The sequence below is a fragment of the Abramis brama genome (assembly GCF_963993115.1).
Source record: "Abramis brama genome assembly, chromosome: 14".
NCBI lineage: Eukaryota > Metazoa > Chordata > Actinopteri > Cypriniformes > Leuciscidae > Abramis > Abramis brama.
This window is the reverse complement of record NC_139976.1, coordinates 363,251-371,236: the sequence shown is the minus strand read 5'-3', so window position 1 is coordinate 371,236 and position 7,986 is coordinate 363,251.

Below are 7,986 nucleotides of genomic sequence, written 5' to 3'. Positions count from 1 at the left end.
AAAGACAATAGAGGCAATTACCCCCAACTGAGATAATGGTACCCCCAAATTGTATAAACAACACATGGTCACGAGAACCAAGACTAGGTAAACATTCACACATCCCTCATGTTCACCTTGAATGCCCAATACAGTTTAGTTCACCTTAGTTTTTTATGTGATGTTATGTAGGGAAATAGGATCAGCAGATCTAAAAACATTCTTAAATTTTAATCCTTCAATAGACATCTGTTGATTGGTCGTTCGGTTTCTGAGTCCTCCATAGGAAACCCTGTAAAATCCCTTTAACTAACAAAGGAAGTTCCTCAATGACATCATCCTCCAGGAAGTGACATCATTTTGGTAGGAAAATCAGCAGCACAAACATCAGTGAGTATTATCAATGGATCATGGATGTTTCTAGCTGTCAATCACTATCAATATTTATATGAAATATTATATTTATATATATTTATATAACAAAAATATGAAAATGTTTTTCAAGTTAACATGAAATAATAATAATAATAATGCATTTTATTTAAGGCGCCTTTCAAACCACTCAAGGTCACCATACAACAAGTAGCAACAGTAACAATATTAAAACAGAAAATAACAGTAAATAACAATGTCAATAAAAAACAGCAACAAAGATAAATAAATAAAGAATAAAAATACTGGACTTGAGTGCACAAAGTAATCATAGAAGATAAGCAGTTCTAAATAAGTGAGTTTTAAGTTTGACTTTAAATTGAGCTAAAGAGTCAGAATTACGGATGTTGACTGGGAGAGAATTCCAAAGACGTGGAGAAACACGACTAAAGGCCCTATGGCCCATGGTGGTTAGGCGAGCGGAAGGTGTATGAAGGAGACCCAGTGAAGAGGAACGGAGAGTTCGAGAAGGGGTGTAGGGATGTAAGAGGTCTGAAAGGTAAGGTGGAGCGAGGTGATGAAGAGATTTGTATGTGAGGAGGAGAATTTTAAATTCAATCCGAAAGTTGATAGGAAGCCAATGTAGCTGTTGAAGTGATGGGGTTATGTGTTGAATAGGTGAAGTCCGGGTTATGATACGAGCTGCAGAATTCTGAATCAGCTGGAGTTTATGAAGAGATTTGTGTGGTAAGCCAGATAATAGAGAGTTACAATAATCGATGCGGGAGGTGACAAGCGAATGAACAAGAATAGAGGAACTACGCGGAGTGAGAAATGGACGGAGGCGAGCAATATTGCGGAGATGAAAATAACAAGACCTGGTTATGTTATTAATGTGAGCATCAAATGATAGGGTACTGTCAAAGATGACCCCCAAGTTCCTAGTCTGGCGGGAGGGAGAAATGGAAGAACCGTCAATGGATAATGAAAAACTGCATGACTTAGAGAGAGTAGAATTAGTACCAATGAGGAGTACTTCAGTCTTACTAGCATTAAGTTTGAGGAAATTGGCAGAAAACCAAACATTTATTTCATGAAGGCAGTTGGTAAGACAGGCGGGAGGGAGAATGGAATCAGGGTTTGTAGAAATGTAAAGCTGTATATCATCTGCGTAACAGTGAAATTTAATACCGAATTTTGAAAAGATATTGCCGAGTGGGAGAAGGTAAATTAGGAACAATAGGGGGCCTAGGACAGAGCCTTGGGGGATACCACAGCTAACAGGAGAAGGTTGTGAATGAAATTTCTTAAGTTGTACAAACTGTGTGCGGTTTGAAAGGTATGAAGTGAACCAGGCAAAAGGAATACCAGTGATACCAATGTCAGATAGTCGATGCAAGAGAATACTGTGTGAAATTGTGTCAAAAGCTGCACTCAAGTCAAGTAGAACAAGAATAGATAACAACCCGCCATCAGCAGCCATTAACAGGTCATTCGTTACTCTCACTAGTGCAGTTTCAGTGCTATGCTTAGGACGAAACCCTGACTGAAAACACTCATACAAGTTATTATTACTAATATGAGCATGAACCTGTGCTGCCACTGCTTTTTCAAGAATTTTTGAAATAAATGGAAGATTTGAGATAGGACGGTAATTATCTAAATTGTTTGGGTCTGCGCCAAGTTTCTTAAGAACAGGGGTTATGGCAGCTATTTTAAAAGATGGAACAATGCCGGAACTAAGAGAAGTGTGAATAATACGAGTTATAAGAGAAGATAAAGAGGGAAAACAAGCCTTTACCAAATGAGTTGGTATAGGGTCAAGTAGACATGTGGAAGAATTAGATTTATAAATTAACTGAGAAATTTCTTCTTCAGATGGTAAGTTGAAAAATAGAAAAATAAACAAAAACAATTATAGATGCAATAAGGGATGCAGTTGTTAGAAACTACCTGATAATTGAACGGTTTCTGTGCAGAATCAGATCATGTGATGTTTGTGTTGGTCAGCTGACGCAGAGGAGGGGAGGGGCTAAATTAGCACATGTTCAAATTCAACTGAAACCAGCATATTAAATGTCTTTAGGCTGTAGTTTAAAGGTGCATGTCACTTTATGCTCGTGTAAGATGGAGGAATTTCCTCTGGTGCGACTGTGTGTAACACACTTTCTGTGTGCCGAGGCTGATTCACTTCAGATTCACATTGACGAACCGAAACGGAAGCGACGGTGACGGACAGATGCTGTTGCCATGGAAACAGGTGACGTCAGACGTTCCCTGCTTAACGAGTCCTTAATCAATTCCGCATCAGAACAAATCAATTAAATATCAAGCACTGTTTGGGAAACTCTCTTGAATAACACCATAAAGATATACTACATGATTTAATCATGTTTCAATAGAAAGCAAAATAAACAGACTGTTCAACATTTAAACGTTAGGAGAAACGCTCATCATATCTTCTGCTATTGAGGCCTTTTTGTACTTTATTAATTTGTCCCAGTGTTTGTTTGGTGAATCAACAGCATTGACTGATTTTCTATTTAATCTTGTTCATAATTTTGCTTATTGTTGCGTCTATGCAGTTCATGGTGAGAGAGTAGGCTACATTATAATAGGCTTGTTTGAGATGAGCAAAATCTGCGCAGAATCGATCACCGGTGATCAGCGCGAGATGCATGCCGGTTAGAAATGTGTCCGAGTGCGGTCCGCCTTGCTCTGATGTCATGCTGACGTATGTCAAAAATCTCTCGCGAGCGCAAGGCGGATGTGTCGGATTCTGCAGTCGAGCGCAGTTGCTCTCCACCGACTGCGCCGATCAAAAGCATGATGGGAAACGATGTTCATTGGTTTAAACAACCGTGATGTATTGTTCTCTTTTAAAATATTTGATTTTAAAACTCTGATATCATGTTTTATGTGTATATGTTATGTGGTAATATTCCCAAACTATCTCAGTGCGATCTCTATGGGTTATGCAATGTAATTTTTATTTTATTTTTAAAAGAAAAGAAAAAAAAAACATATGTCTGTATTAAAGAAAAAAAACTGATAAACATGTATTTGGAATGGAATTAAATAAGTAGGCTACTTTGGGTGTCTTGTTCATTATATTTATTTTCATATAAAAGCAGCAGAATTTAAATTCCATCCAGTTTATTAGCAACACTGTGCACGAGCGTGAATCCGGTGAATCCCGCGATATCCATCTGTGATCTCGCAGGTTTCAGATCCACTGCGAGAAGAGAGAACTGTCCGGCTTGCCTGCTCTTTTTTCACTCCTCCTCTCACTGCAGCCGCTCCTACTCTCGCGTACATTTCAGGCGAGGCAAGGCGCATCTCAAACAAGCCTAATGTTTGATTTGAAGGACATTTACTGACGCATACATCGACTGAGTGATTAACCCATACATAGACTGAGTGATTAACCCATACATCGACTGAGTGATCTGAGTGATTAACCCATACATCGACTGAGTGATTAACCCATACATCGACTGAGTGATCTGAGTGATTAACCCATACATCGACTGAGTGATTAACCCATACATCGACTGAGTGATCTGAGTGATTAACCCATACATCGACTGAGTGATTAACCCATACATCGACTGAGTGATCTGAGTGATTAACCCATACATCGACTGAGTGATTAACCCATACATCGACTGAGTGATTAACCCATACATCGACTGAGTGATTAACCCATACATCGACTGAGTGATTAACCCATACATCGACTGAGTGATTAACCCATACATCGACTGAGTGATTAACCCATACATCGACTGAGTGATTAACCCATACATCGACTGAGTGATTAACCCATACATCGACTGAGTGATCTGAGTGATTAACCCATACATCGACTGAGTGATTAACCCATACATCGACTGAGTGATTAACCCAGACTGAGTGATTAACCCATACATCGACTGAGTGATTAACCCATACATCGACTGAGTGATTAATCCATACATCGACTGAGTGATTAACCCATACATCGACTGAGTGATTAACCCATACATCGACTGAGTGATTAACCCATACATCGACTGAGTGATTAACCCAGACTGAGTGATTAACCCAGACTGAGTGATTAACCCATACATCGACTGAGTGATTAACCCATACATCGACTGAGTGATTAACCCATACATCGACTGAGTGATTAACCCATACATCGACTGAGTGATTAACCCAGACTGAGTGATTAACCCATACATCGACTGAGTGATTAACCCATACATCGACTGAGTGATTAACCCATACATCGACTGAGTGATCTGAGTGATTAACCCATACATCGACTGAGTGATTAACCCATACATCGACTGAGTGATCTGAGTGATTAACCCATACATCGACTGAGTGATTAACCCATACATGACTGAGTGATTAATCCATACATCGACTGAGTGATCTGAGTGATTAACCCATACATCGACTGAGTGATTGATATGAGAGTTGATGTGACTCTGCACCTGAAGTTTATGTGTAAGAGATTATGAATCACAGTGTCACAGATCACACGAGTTTAATTAATCCGATCACAATCTAAATATCAGTCAGATCAGGATCGATCCTGCGCTCGAGGGTTCAGTGTGTCGCTGGAATGTGTTACAATGTAACGCTTTACTGTAATTACATTCCATTTCCCTGTAAAAACAGTGTGTGTGAGAGTGTGTGTACATTCTATCCCAGTGGGGATGTAAACTGAATACACACACACACTCATGGGCACTGTAGGTTTAGGGGTCGGGTTAGAGTGCGTGTGCGCGTGTGTGTGGGAGTGCGTGTGCAGGTGTGTGTGGGAGTGCGTGTGTGTGCATGCGTGTGTGTGTGGGAGTGCGTGTGTATGTGTGTGTGTGTGTGTGTGAGAGAGAGTGAGTGTGCGTCTGCAGGTGAGTGTGTGTGTGTGAGCCTGCGTGTGCGGCTGCAGGTGTGTGTGTGTGTGTGTGTGTGTGAGTGTGAGTGTGCGGCTGCAGGTGAGTGTGTGTGTGAGAGAGAGAGAGTGTGTGTGCACGTGTGCAGCTGCAGGTGTGTGTGTGTGTGTGTGTGTGTGTGAGAGAGAGAGAGAGAGTATGTGCGTGTGCGCGTGTGCAGCTGCAGGTGTGTGTGTGTGTGTGTGAGAGAGAGAGAGAGTGTGTGTGTGTGTGTGCGTGTGTGCGCGTGTGCAGCTGCAGGTGTGTGTGTGTGTGTGTGTGAGAGAGAGAGAGAGAGAGAGAGAGAGAGAGAGAGAGAGAGAGAGAGAGAGAGAGAGAGAGAGAGAGAGAGAGAGTGTGTGTGTGTGTGTGTGTGTGTGCGTGTTTACTCAGGACTGGTTGTCGTTGTTCATCAGCTATTAGTTCCGGAGGATCGTGCTGTAAATCTGTCCGTCATAAACTCATAAACTCATAAACACTGATGTGCTGTGAGCAGAAGAGGGCGGCAGAGGTTCATCATCGTCATGAGACGCAGGTCTCGGCAAACAGAACATACAAACACAATAACATTTAAAAAACAAAAGAAATAAATGAAAAAATACAAACTAAAGAGATGTTTCATATATGAACTAAACTGATGTTAGGATGGACTGATTGTGTCGTGTGTGTGTTTGCACTCATCAGCACCAGTGTGTGTGCAACAGATGGAACACACACACACTCACACAGACACACACACTCACACAGACACACTCACACACACACTCACACAAACACACACTCACACAGACACACACACACACACTCACTCACACAACCACTGAGGCGTTTCTCAGAACATCTGCTTTTGAATAAAGAGTCTCACTGAGAAACTGATGACGGAATGATGATTTATGTTGCCTTTGGCTTGCTCAGTTGGGGATATTTGGGATATTTAATTTAATTAATCAATCAACAATACTATTGATCAGCATTACCAAACGTGGACATTTTCCACTAGAAACAAGCATTGATGTATTATTTTAATTTAATACTGTGAAGCTGCTTTGATACAATCTGTATTGTGAAAAGCGCTATATAAATAAACTTGACTTGACTTGACTTATGTATCAGATCTCTTGATTTTCAGTCCGAGGAAATCCGGATTCGCTGTCAGATCCTGAGCTCTTCCTGTGGGAAACTCCCAGATCTCCTCAGAACGGCTCCTGTGCTTTAATTAAGACTCATAAATATGTTCTGGATGTTTGTGGTGTTCGATGGTCGTAGCTCAAGCTCTAACGCTGAGGCCTCTGGGTAAACAAACGCTCTGTGTTTTATTATCTTGGCCTGGCGGAGACGTTCTGTTATTGCAGAGAGCGTGGGTTTGTGTCCGATCTGATTTACTGTGCGTTCGGTTCCCGTGTGGCTTTATCCTGGGAACCAAAGAAAAACCTTTCTTTTTAGGTTTGATTTTTTACAACCGTAAAATATCATTCTCAGATTGTTCTGGGAAGCAGAAAACGTTCCTGGATGTTTATCCTTCCAGTGAATATCTCTGAGTGTTTCTGAGGCTTCGTGAGTTTTTGTTATTGTTCTGTCGTCATGGAGACAGATGCTCAGGGGCCAGTTGCATAAACGCAACCATTACTGTTAAAAACTATAATCAGGCTTCCTTTCTGTTCTCATATTAAACTAATCTTAAATCTAAGTTTTTATGCAACTGACCTGAAGAAATGATTTGTCTAAAAGAAAAATATGAACTAACTTCTGCAATTATTCCAGCGAACAGGGTAAAAAGTTAACTGGTCTTTAATAACACACACAAAATCACATTCATGGAATGGTTTTCTGAAACATTTCAGTTAGACGTTAATATTTTTAAAATGTTAAATGTGTCTGCGCAGATCCGTCTGTGTGTGTGTGTGTGTGTCTGCGCAGATCCGTCTGTGTGTGTCTGTGTCTGCGCAGATCCGTCTGTGTGTGTCTGTGTCTGCGCAGATCCGTCTGTGTGTGTGTGTGTGTGTCTGCGCAGATCCGTCTGTGTGTGTGTGTGTGTCTGCGCAGATCCGTCTGTGTGTGTGTGTGTCTGCGCAGATCCGTCTGTGTTGTGTGTGTGTGTCTGCGCAGATCCGTCTGTGTGTGTGTCTGTGTCTGCGCAGATCCGTCTGTGTGTGTGTGTGTCTGCGCAGATCCGTCTGTGTGTGTGTCTGTGTCTGCGCAGATCCGTCTGTGTGTGTGTGTGTGTGTCTGCGCAGATCCGTCTGTGTGTGTGTCTGTGTCTGCGCAGATCCGTCTGTGTGTGTGTGTGTGTCTGCGCAGATCCGTCTGTGTGTGTCTGCGCAGATCCGTCTATGTGTGTGTCTGTGTCTGCGCAGATCCGTCTGTGTGTGTCTGTGTCTGCGCAGATCCGTCTGTGTGTGTGTGTGTCTGCGCAGATCCGTCTGTGTGTGTGTGTGTGTCTGCGCAGATCCGTCTGTGTGTGTCTGTGTCTGCGCAGATCCGTCTGTGTGTGTGTCTGTGTCTGCGCAGATCCGTCTCTGTGTGTGTGTGTCTGCGCAGATCCGTCTGTGTGTGTGTGTGTGTCTGCGCAGATCCGTCTGTGTGTGTCTGTGTCTGCGCAGATCCGTCTGTGTGTGTGTCTGTGTCTGCGCAGATCCGTCTGTGTGTGTGTGTGTCTGCGCAGATCCGTCTGTGTGTGTGTGTGTCTGCGCAGATCCGTCTGTGTGTGTGT